The 23188-nt window shown below is 34.6% G+C and overlaps 1 pseudogene; it reads left to right on the top strand.

Annotated features, from left to right (window-relative positions):
- Positions 1-21099: 21099 nt before the first annotated feature.
- LOC133076350 (tigger transposable element-derived protein 1-like) lies at positions 21100-22941 on the top strand (annotated as a pseudogene).
- Positions 22942-23188: the final 247 nt, after the last annotated feature.

Here is a 23188-nt window from a genome sequence, read left to right as displayed (position 1 = left end):
GAAAACAATTAATTTGTTCTCTGGTGTTGTTGTATATTTGATACAAATGTATAGGCATGAGGAACCTTGAAGAAGTTGGATTTTACATAATGCAAAGTCTTTAAATTATCATCTGTATTATAATTCCTTGACATTTTCAGTGAATGTTCAGTACATCTTATAGTAAGAGATGCAATTATAGAAACTAAGGAAAGGATTGTGCCCTTATAGTGAGACCTAGAGTCATGGTGGGAGGGTCAGTCACCAGGGAAAGGCAGATCTGCTCAAGACGCAATTATTTCATCAGGACTACTAGCCACAAGTAAGCACAGAAGAGCTACATTGAAATTGTGAGTTTGATTTTCTTTTTAACTATAGTTTATGAGAAATTAGATTTTCTTGCAGCATTGCAAAACTTCAATATAGAACACAATTATTAGTTATCTAAGTAAGTTCATCCTTTTTTTTTTTTTTAAAGAACTCCTTTATTTATTTATTTTTGGCTGTGTTGGGTCTTCGTTTCTGTGCGAGGGCTTTCTCCAGTTGCAGCAAGCGGGGGCCACTCTTCATCGCGGTGCACGGGCCTCTCACTGTCGCGGCCTCTCTTGTTGCAGAGCACAGGCTCCAGACGCGCAGGCTCAGTAGCTGTGGCTCACGGGCCTAGTTGCTCCGTGGCATGTGGGATCTTCCCAGACCAGGTCTCGAACCCGTGTCCCCTGCATTGGCAGGCAGATTCTCAACCACTGTGCCACCAGGGAAGCCCAATCCTTTTTTTTTTTTTTTTTTTTTTTTCATTAGTCATATGATGTTTAATTATTTAGAAGTCCAGAGGGATCCCAGACTCTTGGAAAAGATTATCTACCCAACTGCCGTAAGTAGGAATCTAGAGTCCCATGTGCTCAGAGCAAGAAGGGCTTTCTGCTACTCTGTAAACACTTGCTAGCGGAGACTGTTCACTTCTGGAGAGACACCCCACACTTTTCTCCCTGAAACACTCAAATTCTTTCCTTTAATATCTGCTATGATTAACAAAGGACTAAAGTAATCTTTCCCTTTATCATGGTTTATGTCAGTTTATTACAAACTTTTCTAGGAAACCTTAACCGGTAATGTGTCCTTGACCAGGTTTGGTCACCTCTATGAAGACATGTCCTCACTTAAAATCATTTCCCAAGTAATATTATTGGAAGAATTAGAAAAATTCAGGCAAATGCTATTCTTATGCTATTTTTGCTGTATAAAGTTATCAAAATGTTCCTATACTCTTGACATGACTGTGATATTTCAGTATGTGTTGCACATATATGTTGTGTATGTGTGGCTGCTGATTAAACTGAATCAGATTAACTGATTAAAATCTTAATTCTACCACATACCATTTGTGTGACCTAAACCCACTCTGCCTCAATTGTCTCATGTGCAAAATAGAGACAAAATTGTTCCCATCAAATGATTATTGGGAGAACTTAAGGTATTAATTTATGTATGGCTGTGTCAATTAGGGGGAAAATGTATACACTCAAGTTAGAATGATAGAGAATTAGTATTATAAAGGAGTTATTTAAATGTATGAAAATGATGAAAGAAACTCACAAGGGATATTTCAGTGCCCTAGGACCAGCAATAACAGTGATGCTACCACTCCTCATGTGAAAGGACTGGGGTAAAGTACGGTTACTTCAGTAACTACAAACTTTTACAGAGAGTTGTTCAGATGGGCAGCCAAGATGGGATCTGTAAAGTAGAGGACTCAACCACTCCAAAGCGATCATACTGGAATGAAGCTATTGAAGTAAATATTCTCTCCTTACTCTCTTCACTCTTTTCTATATAGTGCATACTTCTCCACTGGCTGAATCCAACTGGAAACCAAATATAACTAAGCCAATTGGTAGAATCCAAGAAGCTTAGGTTCCAGGGTAAAGAAGAGATTGGAGAATTGATCTGAAATGATTAAATGATAACTGGCATAAAAGCACTGAGAATCATGTGTGTTATATAGTCTGCGATATGTATTAACTATTGTTTGCAACCGCTTGCACTAAAATTATAGACTTTTATAACTGCTTTGTCATTAGTCACTCTACCTCTATTTAAATGTACAGAAACATTCATAGTACACATGATTAATTGTGTTATAACATTTCATAACCAGCTTGGATAATATTATGGATTCCAAGTAAAATAATTTTCCCCTAGATGCTACTAACTTAAAAATAATTTAGCAATAAAAATGATGTAAGATTTCATTTGTGAGAAAGTCTACACATTTCCAATTCAAAGAAAATGAGAATTTATTGAATTTCCACTTTTCCCTTCAGAAGTTATTACTTAAAATACGTAGTATTATTACATGTATAGAGAAATACATATAATAGAGAAATAATAAAGTCAAATCAAACTGTCTATGCATTTAATGTTTTCTCACTAATTATCTATGACAGCATTTTTAGTTTAGAGACATTGGTTAGCTGTAAATCTAATATTTCAGATAACGGAAAAGGAATAGATATTCAGTTCAGAAAATGTACATATATCTAGGAATTTTTTGAAATGAAAATTGTACTTACATTGTTTTATTCAGAATGGCTATTAATTATGTTTTTATAACTGGCTAAGATAATAATTTGGATTCTAAATGACATATTTTAATATCAAGATGAGTAATTTAATATAATTAGTATTAAATTACTTCTAATTTTCACCATTGATAGTTTGCACAGGCAGTTATATTAGGTTCTCAAGGCAAACACCAAACACTAACATACAAATTGCTATTAGGAGAAAATTTACCTTATAATTTTCTGAGGGACGTTTAACCTTTTTTTATTCTTTTATTATTTGATTTTAGTGCATGTGAACCTATTCACTATAATCATATGTGGGTACTGTGTGATTTCCTTGTATATTTTTGAGAAGCATCAGATCACAGGTGGCATTTACATCCATAGGAAGAGTGAGAGAGAGAAAATATGAACTTAAAGTACTGAGAGTTGAGAAATCCCAACATTCAGAGAATAGGTGATGAAGGAGGTATAGCCAAAGTATGCTGAGAAGGCTAGACTATTTATTTATGGAAAGCAAAACAACAAACCACACATGATAAAGTGCTGTCAGAGTAGCCAAAAAAAATGAAGATGGTTCATAAAAGATGGTGTGATAAACCACATTTAAAAACATTGACAGTATGAGAAAGAGATGACAGAAAGGGTCCATTGATTTTAAAACCTGGAAATTGTTGGTGACAATGATAAAAGGAGCTTTAATGGTTTACTGGGTACAAAGCCAAGTTATATTGTTTTATAAGATGATCTGGAGTTGGCCAAAAAGAAACACTCAGCAAATTACTAAAAAATAGATGACAAAAAGTTGTAGCTATTCAGAGATGTGGAGTTACAGTTTAAAAGAAGTTTATTTTGTTCCACCTATATCATTGTATTAATGTGAATAATACAATAGAAAAAGAAAACATGATAGAGAGCATTGAAAAACTAACAGATTCAAGTCCTTCAGAAGGCAAAGGATAAGTTCCTGAGCATAACTGTTAGGTAACCTCTCTCTTCTCTCCTTTTTCCGGGAGAGAAATAAGTCCTCCCTTGAAATAGGGAAGGAAAAAATAGAAGTATAGTCAGTCAGTGGTTATTAAGCTTGATGGAAACAAGATGAGAATGCTCTGTTAATCTTAACTTTTTAATTAATTTTAAATGCTAAGAAACATCTCTGAATTAAAATTTTAGAGGTTTAAGGAAAATGGGGAAGTATAAAATTGTCTTGCTCGGATGTGAAAAACAGGAGCTATATTTAATTGATTGAATACATCTGAGAGCCAATTTAAATTCCAAGACCATGTATAATATAAAAAACAGTCTGTTTAATATGGAATTTTTCAATAATTTAACAATAATTAAATACTTGCGTGTCAGAATAATTTGGTATTAAGGTTTTCAGGTAAAAGCCAATGTGTGCTAGACTGGATGAGGAATGTGCTTACAGATAGAAAGAGATATAATGGGTTAATAGAGAGATTTATATGGTTGAAAAGTATACCCATGTGATCATTTAAGCAAGGGGAAAATATTTTATTATAAAACATTACCCTTTATACTGGGCTTCCAGAATTCAATATATGTTCTGGCCAACAAGCAAGCAATTTTTTCAAATTTAAATTATACCATGTTATTATTTTCCCCAAAATTTTTAATGACACTTTATTTCTCCTGGAATATGGGACAATATTTTTCATATGACTTATGAATGCCCATGTAACCTGTCTCTTGCAAACTTTCCAATTCTTTATCACTTTCTCTAGATTTCTACAATTCTTCCATAATGACCTCTTTTAGCTTCTCAAAGTTCCATGTTCCTTGATTAATTTGAGCTTCCTCCTATCTACTTCAAGCTTACATGTCTTTGTAACTGCAGTAAAGATGTCACTTTCTAAGAGAAAACTTTCCTGAAGTTGCCCGATTTTTATATAATATAATGACAATAATGAGAGGTAACATTTGTATAGCACTAACTGTATGTCCTTGTATGTGCTCCAACTTTTTATGTGTTGTTTAATGCTCACAACTCTGTTGAGTATAAAAAAATTGAGGCAAGATAAGAAAATCGGGGCACAAAATGATGTATTTATTTGTGAAATTTCCCTCTTTTAGTAAGTGGAAATGCCTGGATTAAAACCAAGCAACCTAGCTCCAGGTAAACTATTTGTTAAAAGTAATTTTTTGCATACTATATTATTTATAATTGATTTATAATGCATTTATAATAGATTTTAAAATTCATGAGAGAAAAAAAAGATTCATGAGAGGATATCTCCAAATCAAGGTGACTACTAATGCCAAAGTCAGATAGAACATGGCAAGAAAACAAAATTATAAGATAATATCCTGATAAGCAATCAAAAGTCTTCGATGAATATTAGCAAACTGAGTTCAGCAGTACATTAAAAGGATCATACACCATGATCAAGTGAGATTTACTCCAGGGGATGCAAGGATGGCTTAACATATGCAAATTAATCAGTGTGATACACAACATTAACAAAAGAAGGAAAAAAAATCATAGCATCATCTCAATAGATACAGAAAAAACATTTGACATATATCAACATCATTTCCTGATAAAAATTCCCAACAAACTTGATGTCGAGGGATGATATATCAATGTAATAAAGGCCATATATGACAAGCCCACAACACATGTCATACTCAATGAGGAAAACAGAAAGATTTTCTTCCAAACTCAGAAACCAGGCAAGGATGCCCACTCTTACCACTTTTGTTCAAAAAAGTATTGAAAGTCCTAGCCAGGTAAATTAGCAGGAAAAAGAAATAAAAGACATTGAAATCAGAAAGGAAGAGGTAAAATCCTCTCTGTTTATAGATGACGTGTACTATTTAGAGAAAACCCTAAATACTCCATTCAGAAATTGGTAGAACTAATAAGCAAATTCAGTAAAATTGCAGGACACAATATCAATATACAAAATTATTTACATTTCTATAAACAAAAAGAACTACACATTATCAAATGAGAGATTAATAAAACAATCCCATTTATAATAACATCTAAAACAAAAAATACTTAGAAATAAATTTAACAAAGAAAGTGAAAGATCTGTGCATTGAAAACTATAAAACATTACTGAAAAAAGTTGAATAAGAAACAAATAAATGGAAAGATATCCTGTGCTCATGGATGGGAAGAATTGATATTGTTAAAATGTGCATCTGACCCAAAGTCATCCATAGATTCCATGCAATTCCTGTCAAAATTCCAATGGCATTTTTTGCCAAACAACTCTAAAATTCATATGGAATCACAAAAGACTCTGAATAGGCAAAGCAATATTGAGAAATAAGAACAAAGCTGGAGGCATCACACTTCTTGATTTTAAACTATATTACAAAGCTATCATAATCAAAACAGTATGGTGTTAGTATAAAAACAGATACCTAGATCAATGGAACGGAAAAGAAACCCCAGAAATAAACACACATGTATTGTCAATTATTTTAGACAAATGCGCCAAAGAATATACATTGGGGAAATTAGTCTCTTTCATAAATGGTGTTGGGAAAACTGAACAGCAACATGCAAAAGAACAAAACTGGATTCCTAACATACACAAAAATAAACTTGAACATAAGACCTGAAACTGTAAAAGTCCAGGGAGACAACATAGAGAGTAAGCTTCTTAACATGGGTCTTGGCAATGTATTTCAGCTTTTACAACAAAAGCAAAGGTAACAAAAGCACAAATAAACAAGTGGGACTACATCAAATTAGAAAGCTTCCACAAAACAAAGGAAACAATCAACAAAATGAAAAGGCAGCTTACAGAATGGGAAGAAATAGTTGCAAGCCATGTATCTGATAAGGGGTTAATAGCCAAAATATACAAAGAACTCATACAACTCAACAACTAAAAACCAAATAATCCAATTTTTTTAAAAAAGGAGAGGAAATGAACATACGTTTTTCCAGAGAAGACATAGAGATGACCAACAGGTACATGAAAAGGTGTAAATCAAAACAATTATGAAATATCACCTCATACCTGTTTGGTGGCTATTACCATAAAGATAAGAGGTAACAAATGTGGTGAGGCTGTGGAGAAAAGGAACTCCTTGTATACTTTTGACGAGGATATAAATTGATACAGTTACAATGGAATACAGTATGGAGGTTCCTAAAAACTGCAAAAATAGAACTTCCATATGACACAGCAGTCACACTTTTGGAGATGTATCCGAAGAAGATGAAATCATTATCATCTCAAAAAGCTATCTTCACTCCCATATTCATTGCAGCATTATTAGCAAGAGCCAAGACATGGAAATAACCTGAAATAACCTGTGTCCACTGATGGATAAATGGATAAAGAAAATATGATATATATATATGTATATAATGGAATATTAGTCAGCCTTAATAAAGAAGGAAATTCTACCACAGTGACAATATGGATGAATCTGGAAGGCATTACGCTAAGTGAAATAAGCCAAAGACAAAAACTACATTGTATCACTTGTATGTGGAATCTAAAAACAGAAATAAAAAGTTAAACTCATAAGTAAAAAATAGAATGGTGATTGCCAAGGACCAATGGTGAGGCCCAGGGTTGAGAGAGAGGTGGGGAATGGGGAAAGGTTGGTAAAAGGATACAAATTTTCATCTGTAATATGAGTAAGGTCAGAGGTTCTGATGTATAACATGGTGACTATAATTGATAATACTATATTGTATAATTTAAATTTGCTAAAAGAGTAGAACTAAAGTGTTCTCACCAGAAAAAAAATAGAAAGAAAAAGTTAAATATATGATGTGATGGATGTGTTAAATAACTCAATTGTGGGAATCTTTTCACCATGTATTGCATATATGTATATCAAATCATCATGATTTATACTTTAAATATGCCACAATCTTATTTATCAATTATACTTCAACAAAACAGAAAAATTAGGGTAACTGTCAAGCTCATAAAATTTCCTCATAGTGATGTCACTGCAACTCCTTCCTTCTCAAAACAATTTTCCACATCCCAAGCCAGGTTTCAGCCCATGACATAAACTAGGCCAATCATAATTTCTTCTCTGACTTAGTGATTAAATAAGGCATGTGTGAGTCAAGTTTTAACAGTCTAAAAAGTTTCCTGAAATTTTCCATTTTAGAATGGAAAATTACTTCCTTTTAAATTTTATCCTTCTTTCTTGTATCAAAGAAGATATGTTGTATATACACTTGAAGATTCAAGTAGTTACATATATTTTCTTGATTCCACCTGATTTGAGAAATTACACTAAAAGGTAGATAGAACAGAGAAGATGGTACTTGAGACTTTGAGTCAAATCATTCAGAATCCAGTGATAGGTGCCTGCCTCAAATGTGTAGGGGAGAATCATTACATGAGCAATAAATTATCTGGCTTTGTGTTCATATTATTTGATTAAATTCCTTTTCCAACTTTTGGGGGAAATCTTAATACAGATGTTTGGGTCTGGAATGCAGTACTTGTGAAAAATAAAACTAAAATATGATACTACCTGACTTAAGGTGGATTTGGAATTGGCAAGGATCTCTCCATGCCAGGCCAACTGAGCCTTATCTGTTGAGTCACAGAAAAGTACATTTTGTATTATGACCCATTATCTTAGGATTCTGACCATGGTTCTTACAGAGGAAAATGTTATAGACACAGGAGGATGTTGGTTACTTCTTACAGCCGTTAAGATGTAATACTGAAAAAAAGTTTTTGTTCAACTTGGTCTCTTGAAATTAAAAAGCTTGTATCTTTGTAAGGAGAGGGCTTTTCTGAATATAACCTGTGATCCAAGACTAATGAGATACAAGAAAGCATGGGCTGTGCCACTTTGCCAGAGGAAGTTTTCTATCCTTTGCTAAAGGTATTAGGCAAACTTGGAAAGAGTCTAAAATAACCATAGGAATGGAGCCCTTTAGTGCCCCATTCAGACCCCTCTTGTGTGCTTTAGTTTGACATCCTGTTCCTGATGTCACTCATCATAAAGAAAAATCAAATAGGACATGACCTGAGGATCAAATTAGATATCTATAAAGGTGTAGAACAAAAGCCCATAAAATAAGGGCTGGTATAACTGTGGTAAACTCTCAGAGCTGAGGATAATGAGGAATGATCTCCAAGGCCCATGTCCTTATTCAAAGGAAAAAAATCTTCCTAATAAATAAAATACTGAAATTGGTACTAGTTAAGAGAGTTCTCAAAACTGAAATGAAAGAGCAGCTAAGTGTATTAAGATAACTGTATTCCCCCAAATATCCCAAAGTGCTGGTGATTGTTATACTGCTAAAGTAATTTCTGAGATGTTGTAAAGCAGACCAACCTGTAATGGAATCTTAAGACCTCTACAAAGTTCCCCCATCGTCCCTAATCTCAGGTATCACTATGGAGAGACATGATCAAAAAAAATGTCTCCCAAACATGATCAGGGTCAGTCAGATTTGCAGTCTAAAAATTCTACTCCACCACCACTGAAGCATCTGTGTTTTTGTCCCATCTTATAGGTTACCATAGATTGATTTGGTGTCTGTTATTTGATGCTTGTCAATTTTTTTCCCACATTTTTAAGTATAAGCTTTTAAAAACTATAATTTCCCTTTATCATTGTATATTTGGTTTGTTTAGCCTGAAAGTTAATGATCAGGAAGGAGTACATCAGAGATTGAGAAATTGGTATCAGCTGGAGATCCTGGAATTTAGGGAGTAATTGCTCCTGACATTGCTTTAAATTGTGTAGCTGGATATGAAATTAGCTATCTCCTATTGAGAAATCTGTTGGCATATTTGCATATTGTACCTTATTATTTTACAATATTAAGAGAGAGAAAGTTTCCAATTGCAAATATGGAAACAAGCTTGTGATGTGAGACGTGCATATACATGTACGAATGCCTGTGCCTGGCAGCCAACTTGTGTGTGGAAAGGGGAGAAGGGACGGGTAGTACTTAACATAAATTAGCATGCTTGGCACATTCACTGTGATTTTTCCCAGGATCTATATATGAGCAATTCTACACCTCTTGCTTTTTTTTTTTTTTTAATATAAGTCCCCACCTCTGGTGATATGGTAGATGGTCAATGCTTATTTGAAGACTGAATAAATAGATCTTTGTCCATCACACCTTTGCAACACTGATTTCTCATTTGCAGAATTTTGTACCATTCCTCAAATCTTAGTGCAAGGTTTTAACACTCTGGAAAGACCTCTCTAACTTTCAGAAATAAACATAGTTTCTTGATTCCTTTAGCATCCTCTGTATATCCTTATCAAAAAATGGTTGATTTATGGTTAAACCATTATTTGTATTTGGGTTCCTAGTTAGCCTAAGCTTCTGAAAAGCAAACTATATATTTGCATCTTGTATTTTCAGTCAACACAAAGTCTGGTATAAAAGGCACTAAAAAATATCTGTCATGCTATTGGATAAATGTCTACATTTCCTAAGGTGAAGTGTTTGTGTCCTCCAAAGATGATGAAGATATAGAGATATAAAAATAAATAGATCAAAATTAATTATATTGCATTTTTAATAGGTCATACATATGTATTGATCTTAGTGCCAGCTTAAGAAATGAATATGTATACATCATAGAGACAAATATAGATATATAGATACAGATATAATGCAAATGATAATTTAAGAAAAACAAATACAAAAATGCTTAAATATATAGCTCTTTATACTCATTTTATTGATTTATTCCAAAAATGTAGCTCACATAAATTTACTAGCTTGTAGGACTTATTATTTCAATAATGCAATATTCTGAGGAAAATATTTGGTAAAATATACAAAAGTTTTTACTAAAATATTAATTAACTTTGTTCTTTCTGAAAGTAAGAGAGTTGAAAAGTAGTATACAGTTCTAAGAAAAATTTAAAAATATAACAAAATATCACTTAAATACATTTTTCATTTTAGTACTACTCCCGATTACAGATTTAAGGGCATAAAAATAGTGTTAACTACTGCCTCTGATGCGTTTTTGCAACAAATCATTCCTTTTGGCATGAATAGATTCAAATTAGTTGTGACCCATGTCAACAACACCAATACTCTTAATAATGTTTCTTCTATAAGTGTAGTCTCTTTAGTCTTATCTTAGTGTGATGGTATTAGCTATAAAATATACTTTAGAATTTGATCCATATTTATTGGAAGCAACATATCATTCTCAGGCACATCCAGGAGGTTTGTTGTATTATCAGTTGCCACATTATATATAGGTACTTCTAATGTTGAAGTCTTCTTTTATGATAGGACAATTGCAGTGCATTAAATCTGATATACATGCTGATAAAATAAAGAACCAAGTGTATTAAATAATTTATGGAACTAGCCAGGATATGCATAAATAAAATACATAAAGATATTGCATTTCAGGCACTTACTACAAATTGATAATACGTTCTGACAAACATGGCATTCACAAAGATAAGTCACATCATCACATAGTCAACTAAATAAAATATTCCTATTAAATTTGAGACAAAACCTTCAAAATACATGACTTAAAATTACAAACCCTTAAAATTCTAGTATTATGTATATTCCCTGTAGAATGTAAAGCATTTCTTAAGAAGATTTTATTTTTAAAAGTAGTGTGTTCTTATTAAATCGGAGTTGCTATAGCTTAAAATTATTACTTATTACTTTAAGAAATAGTTGTTGAACCACTACTATATGGAATGTACTGTCCTAGATTTTGTAGATATTTTGCCGTAGTCCCTTTGTTTTCATGTTAGTAGACAGCCTATTAATATTTGTTTTTCAGCATGTGCAAATAAGAATGTTTTGGGCATGAATAATCATAAACAATGTTTAATGAGGATATTTAAATACACATTAGTCACAGTGAATCAGTTACATGTAAAGCTAATGCCATTCAGTGCACTGGCTCATTTAAAAAATATGTTGTCACTTTCTCAAATTTATTTATATATTGGATTTTTTTAAATGTGAAAGTCCAGGTGATATCAGTAACTAATATATAGTACTGTAGAAACATGGATTTAACTAAGTAGTTGAATGTTTTAATTTATTACATCCATTTATATAATAGCAAAACAGCAAACATACTTTAAAAAAATTGTACAGTGTTTCTTTGTCTTTTATTAAACAATAAAACATTCTAAAAATAAATTGTAATACTATATTTATTCCTATATTGAATCACTCAGTGTCTAATGACCTTCAAAAGGTAATGTGACCTGAATTACTCTACTGCATTTATGTATTTAGAGTACAATCTAAGTCATTAAAAACTAATTTCTTCACGTTATTTGCAATGTACTTAATTCCTTTAGGTGTTATTTGCTTGATATTGATAAGATGTTAACAGAAGCCACCGTGGAGAAAACATTGTAAAGATAATAGTAATAATGATAATCCCTTGGACAAACATCAATTCATATTTAGATATTAACTTATGTGTAGAAATATAATATTACAGGTTTAAAATATGATGTCAAATTTTCCAGTCAGAATAAGGATGTAATATTTCTTGATTCATTATTTGATAATAAATAAATAATTTCCTTTCTGGTGCACCATAGTTTTAAAATAATCACTTTTTTTATGAAGTTTAGCAACAAACACAATGTAATTAAAATAACAGATGAGCACTAAAAAGGTAATAGCATGAGAAATTTTTCAGTCTCTAAACATTGCTTTTCTGTCTTTTAAACTGGAGTGTTTAAAGAATTTTCAACTGAGTATAATGATTGTAAGGGAATGATCTTTCTATAATGTAGCACCTGAACAATATATGTAATTAATTAGGCATAATTAAAATCATGTATTTTCATTACATATGTCTTTTCTATATGTAGCATTTTTATTGTAAAATAATGTTAAACATTACTGGAATTTGAATTTCATTCTTGATTTCCCTTGTAATCAAAATTCTAATTGGAACCATTTTTCAGTAGCAGTTAGAACAAAGTTCCAAGGGCCTGTTTTACTAAATACTTATTCATAGTCATGAATAATTGAAATTGTTCACTTTATTATGGTTTTATGGAGAACAAGGACATTAAATGACTGATTCTTGAACTTAAAATTCTCATTTGCTTTGACAATACCAGAATTATTACCTACAGGAAACCTATTTCAGATACTAGCAGACATATATATTCCCCAAATTTCAGAATTTTGCAAATAAATATAAAAATAGTGAGGCTCTCAGACCAAATTAGTAGTCAGTTGAGGTATAGATAGGTATGTCTATCTAATCTGTGTGTGTTTGTGTGTGTGTGTGTGAATGTGTGTGTGTGTATGTGCATCTTGGGCTTCCTTTATTAAACATATATGTTTGGGGGATTATTTTTAAAATCATAACAGAATTCTTAATAGAATTCTATAAATCATGAACAGACCACTAATTTAGTCTCACTGATCTCTATAAATATGTTTGAATCGTTGATGTTCTAAGTACTTTAAAACAATAATAATCCCTCCAGGGTATCACAAAGTCTAAACATTATTTTTGTTTTAAATTTACTTATTTATTTTTGAGTAGACACTTGCATATAAAACCAAATTTTACACTTAAAGTATTATTTATTAATATTATTAATTTGTTGATATAACTATTCATATTGTTAATTTATTGGTAACTTTTTAAAAATTAACTGTTTTTGGAGTATAGTTGTCTTATAATGTTGTGTTAGTTTCTGCTGTATAGCAAAGTAAATCAGCTATATGTACACATATATCCCCTCTTTTATGGATTTCCTTCCCATTTAGATCACCACAGAGCACTGAATAGAGTTCCCTGTGCTATACAGTAGGTTCTCATTAGTTATATATTTTATACATAGTAGTATATATATGTCAATCCCATTCTCCCAATTCATCCCACCCCCTCTTCTCCCCACCGGTATCCATATGTCCATTTTCTACGTCTGTGTCTCTATTTCTGCTTTGCAAATATGTTCATCTGTATCATTTTCCTAGATTCCACATATAAGCGATATTATACAATATATGTTTTTCTCTTTCTGACATACTTCACTCTGTATGAAAGTCTCTAAGTCTCTAGGTCTATCCATGTCTCAGCAAATTGCACAATTTCATTCTTTTCTGGCTGAGTAATATTCCATTGTATATATGTACCACATCTTCCTTATCCATTCTGCTGTAGATGGACATTTAGGTTGTTTCCAAGTCCTGGTTATTGTAAATAGTGTGGCAATGACTATTGAGGTGCATTACCTTTTTTGAATTATGATTCTCTCCAGGTATATGCCTTGGAGTGGGATTGCTGGGTCATATGGTAGTTACTGTTCTCCATAGTGGCAGTATCAATTTACATTCCCACCAACAGTGTAAGAGGGTTCCCCTTTCTCCACACCCTCTCCAGCATTTATTGTTTGTGGATTTTTTGATGATGGCCATTCTGACCGATGTGAGGTGATACCGCATTGTAGTTTTGATTTGCATTTCTCTAATAATTAGTGATGTTGAGCATCTTTTCATGTGTTTGTTGGCCATATGTATGTCTTCTTGGCGAACTGTCTATTTAGGTCTTTGGCCCATTTTTAATTGGATTGTTTGCTTTTTTGATATTGAACTGCATGAGCTGTTTTTGTATTCTGGAGATTAATCCTTTGTCCGTTGATACATTTGCAAATATTTTCTACCATTCTGAGGGTTGTCTTTTTGTCTTGTTTATAGCTTCCTTTGTTGTGCAAAAGCTTTTAAGTTTCGTTAGGTCCCATTCATTTATTTTTGTTTTTATATTCATTACTCTAGGAGGTGGGTCAAAAACGATCTTGCTGTGATTTGTGTCAGAGTGTTTTTCCTATGCTTTCCTGTAAGAGTTTAATAGTGTCCGGTCTTACATTTAGGTCTTTAATCAATTTTGAGTTTATTTTTGTGTATGCTGTTAGGTAGTGCTCTAATTTCATTCTTTTACATGTAGTCCAGTTTTCCCAGCACCATTTATTAAAGAAGCTGTCTTTTCTCCACTGTATATTTTTGCCTCCTTTATCATAGATTAGGTGATGATAAGTGCGTGGGTTTTTCTCTGGGCTTTCTATCCTGTTCCACTGATTTATATTTCTATTTTTGTGCCAGTACCATACTGCCTTGATTACTGTAGCTTTGGAGTATAGTCTGAAGTCAGGGAGTCTGATTCCTCCAGATCCATTTTTCTTTCTCAAGATTGCTTTGGCTACTTGGGTTCTTTTGTGTTTCCCTACAAATTGTAAAATTTTTCATTCTAATTCTTTGAAAAATGCCATTGGTAAAATGATAGGGATTGCATTGAATCTGTAGATTGCTTTGGGTAGTATAGTCATTTTCACAATATTGATTCTTCCAATCCAAGAACATGGTATATCTCTCCATCTGCTTGCATTGTCTTTGATTTCTTTCATTAGTATCTGATAGTTTTCTTAGTACAGGTCTTTTGCCTCCTTAGGTAGGTTTTTTCCTGGGTATTTTATTCTTTTCATTGCTATGGTAAATGGGATTGTTTCCTTAATTTCTCTTTCTGATATTTTGTTGTTAATGTATCAGAATGCAAGAGATTTCTGTGCATTGATTTTGTATCCTGCAACTTTACCAAATTCATTAATTAGTTCTACTAGTTTTCTGGTGGCATCTTTAGGATTTTCTATGTATAATATAATGTCATCTGCAAACAGTGACAGTTATACTTCTTCTTTTCTGATTTGTATTCCTTTTATTTCTTTTTCTTCTTTGATTGCCATGGCTAGGACTTCCAAATCTATGTTGAATGATGGTGGTGAGAGTGGACATCCTTCTGTTCTTCCTGACCTTAGAGGAAATGCTTTCACTTTTTCACCATTGCGAATGATGTTTGCTGTGGGCTTTGTCATATATGGCCTTTATTACATTGAGGTAGGTTCCCTCTATGCCCACTTTCTGGAGAGTTTTTATTATAAATGAGTGTTGAGTTTTGTCAAAAGCTTTTTCTGCATCTATTGAGATGATCATATGTTTTTTATTCTTCAATTTATTAATATGGTGTATCACATTGTTTGATTTGCATATATTAAAGAATCTTTCATCCCTAGGATAAATTCCACTTGTTCATGGTGTATCATCCTTTAATGTGTTTTTGGATTCTGTTAGTGTTTCATTGAGGATCTTTGCATCTATGTTCATCAGTGATATTGGCCTGTAATTGTCTTTTTTGTGATATCTTTGTCTGGTTTTGGTATCAGGGTGATGGTGGCTTTGTAGAATGAGGTAGGGAGTGTTCCTCTCTCTGCAATTTCTTGGAAGAGTTTGAGAAGGATAGATGTTACCTATTCTCCAGTAGTTTGATGGAATTCACCTGTGAAGCCATCTGGTCCTGGACTTTTTTTGCTGGAAGACTTTTAATCACAGTTTCAATTTCATTACTTGTGATTGTTCTTTTCATATTTTTATTTCTTCCTGGTTCAGTCTTGGAAGGTTGCGCTTTTCTAAGAATTTGTCCATTTCTTCCAGGTTGTCCATTTTTTTGGCATATAGTTTCTTGTAGTAGTCTCTTATGGTCGTTTGTGTTTCTGCAGTGTCAGTTGTAACTTCTTTGTCATTTCTAATTTTATTGATTTGAGTCCTCTCCTTCTTTTTTGTCTTGATGAGTCTGGCTAAAGTTTTATCAGGTTTGTTTATCTTCTCTCAAAGAACCAGCTTCTAGTTTCATTGGTCTTTGCCATTGTTTTCTTCTTTTTTATGTCATTTATTTCTTTTCTGATCTTTATGTTTTCTTTTCTTCTACTAACTTTGGGGTTTGTTTGCTCTTCTTTCTCTAGTTGCTTTAGGTGTAAAGTTAGGTTGTTTATTTGAAATTTTTCATGTTTTCTTGAGGTGGGATTGTATTGCTATAAATTTCCCTCTTAAAAGTGCTTTTGCTGCATCCCATACGTTTTGGGTCATCATGTCATTTGTTTCTAGGTATTTTCTGATTTCCTCTTTGATTTCTTCCGTGAGCTCTCGGTTATTTAGTAGCATATTGTTTAGCTTCCGTGAATTTGTGTTTTTTACACTTTTTATTTTCTGCAATTGATTTCTAATCTCATAGTCTTGTGGTTAGAAATGATGCTTGATATGATTTTATTTTTCTTAAATTTACCAAGGTTTGCTTTGTGACCTAAGATGTGATCTCTCCTGGAGAATGTTCCGTATTCACTGGAGAAGAAAGTGTGTTCTGCTGATTTCAGATGGAATGTCCTATAAATATCAATTAAGTCTATCTGGTCTAATGTGTCATTTAAGGCTTGTGTTTCCTTATTAATTTTCTGTTTGAATGATCTGCCCATTGGTGTGAATGGAGTGTTAAGTTCCCCACTTATAGTGTTAGTATCAATTTCCCCTTTTATGGCTGTTAGCATTTTCCTTATGTATTGAGGTGCTCCTATGTTGGGTGCTTTAATATTTACAATTGTTGCATCTTCTTCTTGGATTGATCCCTTGATCATTGTGTATTGTCCTTCCTTGTCTCTTGTAATAGTCTTTATTTTAAAGTCTATTTCGTCTGATATGAGTATTGCTACTCCAGCTTTGTTTTGATTTTCATTTTCATGGAATATCTTTTTCCATCCCTTCACTTTCAGTCTGTATGTGTCCCTAGGTCTGAAGTGGGTCTCTTGTAGACAGTATATGTACAGGTCTTGTTTTTTATCCATTCAGCTGGCCTGTGTCTTTTGGTTGGAGCATTTAATCCATTCATATTTAAGGTAATTATTGATATGTATGTTCCTATTACCATTTTCTTAATTGTTTTGGGTTTGTTTTTGCAGGTCTTTTTCTGGTCTTGTATTTCTCACTTTGTGAAGTTCCTTTAGCATTTGTTGTAGAGCTGGTGTGGTGGTGCTGAATTCTCGAGTAGTCTTGGTTGTAGGTTTTTCCCTTTCATCACTTTAAATATATTATGCCACTCCCTTCTGGACTGCAGCGTTTCTGCTGAAAAATCACCTGAAAACCTTATGGTTTTCATAATATACCCTTGTATATTATTTGTTTCTTTTCCCTCGCTGGTTTTAGTACTTTTTCTTTGTATTTAATTTTTGTTAGTTTGAATAATATATGTCTTGGCGTGTTCCTCCTTGGGGTTATCCTGTATAGGACTCTCTGCCCTTCCTGGATTTGGGTGACAATTTCCTTTCCCATGTTAGGGAAGTTTTTGACTATAATCTCTTCAAATGTTTTCTCAGACCCTTTCTCTTTTTCTTCTTTTGTGACTCCTATAATTCGAATGTTGGTGCTTTTAATGTTGTCCCAGAGGTCTCTGAGACTCTCCTCACTTCTTTGCATCCTTTTTTTTTTTTTTTTTATTCTGCTCTGTGGCAGTTATTTCCACCATTCTATCTTCCAGCTCACTTATCTGTTCTTCTGCCTTAGTTATTCTGCTATTGATTCCTTCTAGTGTATTTTTCACTTCAGTTATTGCATTGTTCATCACTGCTTTTTGTTCTTTAGTTCTACTAGGTCCTTGTCAAACATTTCTTGGGTCTCCATTCTATTTCTGTGCCTCCATTCTATTTTCAAGATCTTGGATCATCTTAAGAATCATTACTCTGAATTCTTTTTCAGGTAGATTGCCTATTTTCTCTTCATTTATTTGGTCTTATGGATTTTTACCTTGCTCCTTCATCTGTAACATATTTTTCTGTCATCTCATTTTGTCTGACTTACTGTGTTTGTGGTCTCCTTTCTGCAGGCTTCAGGGTCATAGTTCCTCTTGCTTCTGGTGTATTTGCCCCCTCATTGGTGAGAGTGTTACAGGGGCTTGTGTAGGCTTCTTTTTGGGAAGGTCTGGTGTCTGTGCTGTGGTGGGTGGAGCTGAGTCTTGTGCCCTGATGGGCTGGACCATGTCAGGTGGTGTTTTGGGGGTTGTCTGTGAGCTTAGTATGACTTTAGGCAGCCTGTCTGCTGATGGGTGAGGCTGTGTTCCTGTCTTGCTAGTTGTTTGGTGTGGGGCATCCAGCAGTGGAGCCTGTAGGCAGTTGGGTGGAGCTGGGCCTTCGTGTTGAGATGGAGACCTCTGGAAAAGCTCACGCTGATTAATATTCCCTGGGGCCAGGAATTCTCTGGCATTCCAGCATCTTGGACTCAACACTCTTACTCTAGAGGCTCAGGCATGACCCTTGGCCAGGGAACAAAGACCATGCCAGCTGCATGGTGGAGCCAGAAAAAGAAAAGAATAAAATACAACAAAGAAAACAAACAAACAAAATCCAAGACAAATGACAAAACCAAGACCAAACAAAAAAAAAAAAAGAAGAAAAAAAAATCCAAACAAAAACTAATAAAAACAGAAGTAACAAAACTAAAAATCAAAACACAAGAAAAACAGAAAGCAAACTAAAAAAAAAAAAAGACAACTTTAAACAAATATACCAAAATGGTCAAGACATAAAACAACAAAACAAACAAAAAAAAAGACAAAATCAAAAACAAGAAAAAAACACAAAACATCAAGTAAAAATTGAAAAATAAAAAAATTATTAAAAAATTAGAAAACAAAAAATAAAAAATAATTAAAAAGAAAAAAATAATAAAACAACAACAGAACAAAATGAAACAAAAATTGAAAAGAAAAAAGAAAAAAATAGTAATAATATTTTCCTGAGGCCTCCACTCTCAGTGTCCTTGTTCCTCCAGTGAGCCACAGCCAACCCTTGCCTCCCCAGGAGGCCCTCCACTAACACTAGGTAGTTCTCTGAACTTGCTGTGGGCACAGTTGGGCCAGCTCAGACCCTGACCTGACCCAACTTCCACATGTACTTGCCCCCAAAGTCCACAGCTGTCAAATTTAGACTGGTCTCAGTAGTTGATAGTACTCATTGTCCATTCAGATATTCCACAGATGCAGGATTTACCAAGCAGATCATGCAGATTTAACCTGTGGCTTGTTCAGCTGCACCAAGAGATTTCTGTTCCTCTTTCTTAATCACATAGTCACTGGGCTCAGCTTTGGTTTTGGCCCCACCTCTATGTATGGGCCACCCTCAGGTGTCTGTTCCCTGCCCAGGCAAGAAGGGAAGAAGCAGTGGCTGATTGGGGTTCTCAGGCTGTTTGGGGCAATTATTCGCTCAGGCGGAGGAGGGATAAGGTGGCCACAGCTTTGGTGTGTGTGAAGTGCCTGCAGTGGCAGAGACCAGCAAGAAGATGCAACAGACTGGGACACACTCACTCTGGTGTGAGTCCCTCCAAGTGACCACAGAAGCAGGGGCCGTTGGGTGGGGAAGGGGTTTGCAATGGCAGCCCTGCCCCTTGCATGCCACTCAACAGTGGTGCCTCATTTCCAAGGCAGACCACGCTTCCTCCAGGAGCATTCCTGGCCATGGAGCACCTCACTCCCATTCCCTCAGGTTTTCTCTGTGCAGCCAACACTGGTCCTCTACCCAGATCCACTCTCCTGACCACAAGCTTTAGCACTCAGCCCCCTTCAGCACCGGCGGCTTCCTTTCTCAGGCTGGTGTGCCCAAGACTGATTCCAGAGGAGGCTTTAGCAGTGGTGGTGCTCAGGACTCTGGAGACTGTGCAGGTGGAGGAGGCTTTGGCTTGAGGGGGTGGGCCTTTGTTAGTAACTTTTTAAATTTAAAAGTCTTCTTCCATTTCTGTCCTCCAGGTACCTACTGATCTTGCCAAGAAGCAATCAATATAATTAGAAACGAATACCAGATCTCGAATCAAATGAACTCATAATATATGGAATGGGATAGAAATCACCATATTATGTCCAAAATTAAAATAGTAACTAACTTTTGCTGTTTTGGTCTGTGGACCAATCATTGTATGAAGTACAGTAATAAGTCATTTCTTACTCATTTCTCAAAGAAAATTCTATGTGGTAAATATTTTCTTTAATTTCAGCCCACAGCTGAGGAAACTAAGGCCAGAAGAGTGTCTAATCGAGTTTCTGATTACACAGGCCATGTGCTCAAAAAGTGACAAGTTATTGTGTTCACCTACTTAGCACCACTCCAGAGACCATGTTCTTAAACCATTGTGATATACTCTCTCCCTTAGGGTATAATGGTTAAAAGCAAGACCTTCAAATGTAATAAGCATTAAAGTTGTACTCTTTGTAAACAATTTATGTATTGTGCATGCATTTGGATGTGCTGAAGAAAATAATTCAGAAAAGAAATTAGACTTAGAAAGGTAACCAAAATATAACAGGAAGTTAGAAAATAGTGCCAAGACCTATATAACAGGCTGGGACTTGGAATATATAACTCTTATAATTCTGCCTCTCAGTGATCTACTCACATGAATAAACGTTATACATATAAGTTTTTAAAAGATACTAATACAGGAATACCTTGTTTTATTGTGCTTTGCTTTATTGCAGATGTTGAGTTTTTTACAAATTGAAGGTGTGTGGCAACCCAGCATCAAGCAATTCTATTGGTGCCATTTTTCTAACAGCCTTTGTTCACTTGGTTCCTCTGCATTACCTTTTTGATAATTCTCACAATATTTCAAAATTTTCATTATTTTTATATGTTATGGTGATCTGAGATCAGTGACCTTTGATGTCACTATTGCAATTATTTTGGGGTGCCAAGAACCACACCCATATAAAGTGATGAGCTTAGTAGATAAATGTCGTGTGATTTGACTGCTCCAACGGTTGAGCATCCCCCCACCTCTCCCCTTCTCCAGAGGTCTCCTTGGTCCCTGAGACACAACGCTATTGAAATTAGGCCAATTAATAACCCTACAAAGGCCTCTAAGTGTTTAAGTGAAAAAAAGAGTCATATGTCTTTCACTTTAAATCCAAAGCTAGAAAAGATCAAGCTTAGTGAGAAAAGCATGTCTAAAACTGAGATGTGTTGAAAGCTGGGCCTCTTGTGCCAAACACCCAAGTTGTGAACGTTCAGAAAGGTTCTTGAAGGAAATTTAAAGGGCTACTCCAGTGAACACACTAATGATAAGAAAACAAAACAGCCTTATTGCTGGTATGGAGAAAGTTTTAGTGGTCTGGGTAGAAGATCAAACCAGCCACAGCATTCACTTAAGCCAAAGCCTAATCTAGAGCAAGACCCTAACTCTCTTCAATTCTGTGAAGGCTGAAGGAGGTGAGGTAGGTGCAGAAGGAAAGTTTGCAGCTAGCAGAGGTTGGGTCATGAGGTTGAAGAAAAGAAGTCCTCTCCATAACATAAAAGTGCAAGAGGAAGCAGAAAATGCTGTTGTAGAAGTTGCAGCAAATTATCCAGAAGATTTAGCTAAGATGATTAATGAAGGTGGCTGCACTGAACAACAGATTTTGAATGTAGATAAAGTAGCCTTATATTGGAAGAAGATAACATTCAGAACTTTTATAGCTAGAGAAGAGAAGTCAATGCCTGGCTTTAAAGCTTCAAAGGACGAGCTGACTATCTTGTTGGGGGTTAATGTGGCTGGGGACTTAAAGGGGAAGTCATTTACCATTCTGAAAATCCTAGGGTCCTTTAGAATTATGCTAATTCTACTCTGTCTGTGCTCTATAAATGGAACAACAAAGCCTGGATGAAAACACATCAGTTAACAGCATAGCTTACTGACTATTTGAAGCCCACTGTTGAGATCTATTGCTCAGAAAAAGATTCCTTTCATAATATTTCTGCCCTCTGACAATGCACCTGGTCACCCAGAGCTCTGATGTGGACAAACAGTGAGATTCATGTTGTTTTTATGCCTGCTAACACAACATCCATTCTGCAGCCTATGGATTGAGGAATAATTTCTGCTTTCAAGTCTTATTTAGGAAATATATTTTGTAAGATTATAACTGTCCTAGATGGTGAGTCATCTGATGGATCTGGGCAAAGTAAATTGGAAACCTCTGAAAAGGATTCACCTTTCTAGATGCATGAAAAACTTTCATAATTCATCAGAAGAGGTCAAAATATCAACATTAACAGGAGTTTGGAAGAAGTTGACTCCAACACTCATGGGTGACTTTCATGGGTTTAAGACTTCCGTGAAGGAAGTAACTACAGATGTTGTGGAAATAGCAAGAGAACTAGAACTAAAAGTGGAGACCAAAGATGTGACTGAATTGTTGCAATGTCATGATAAAACTTTCATGGATGAGGAGCTGCTTTTTATGGATAATAAAAAGTGGTTTCTTGAGATGGAATATACCCCTGCTGAAAATGCTGTCAAAATTGTTGAAGCAACAACAAATCATTTAGAATATTGCATAAACTTAGTTGATAAAGCAACATCAGTGTTTGAGAGGATTGACTCCAATTTCAAAAGAAGTTCTGCCATGGTAAAATGCTATCAAAAAGCATTGCATGCTACAGAGAAATCGCTTGTGAAAGTAAGAGTCAATCTAAGTGGCAAACCTCGTTGCTGTTTTATTTTAAGAAAGTGCCACTGCCAACCCAACCTTCAGCAACCACTGCCATCAACATCTGGACAAGACTTTTCACTAACAAAAAGATTACAACTTTTTGAAGACTCAGATGATGGTTAGGGTTTTTCAGCAATAAAGTATTTTAAAATTAAGGTATGTACATTTTTTTTAAAGATATGGCAATTTGTTATTTATTTTTATTTATTTATGGCTGTGTTGGGTCTTCGTTTCTGTGCGAGGGCTTTCTCCAGTTGCGGCAAGCGGAGGCCACTCTTCATCGCGGTGCGCGGGCCTCTCACTATCGCGGCCTCTCTTGTTGCGGAGCACAGGCTCCAGACGCGCAGACTC

The sequence above is a fragment of the Eubalaena glacialis genome, chromosome 16 (genome assembly GCF_028564815.1).
Source record: "Eubalaena glacialis isolate mEubGla1 chromosome 16, mEubGla1.1.hap2.+ XY, whole genome shotgun sequence".
Lineage (NCBI taxonomy): Eukaryota > Metazoa > Chordata > Mammalia > Artiodactyla > Balaenidae > Eubalaena > Eubalaena glacialis.
The sequence above is the reverse complement of the archived record's forward strand: the minus strand, read 5'-3'. Positions and strand labels throughout refer to the sequence as shown.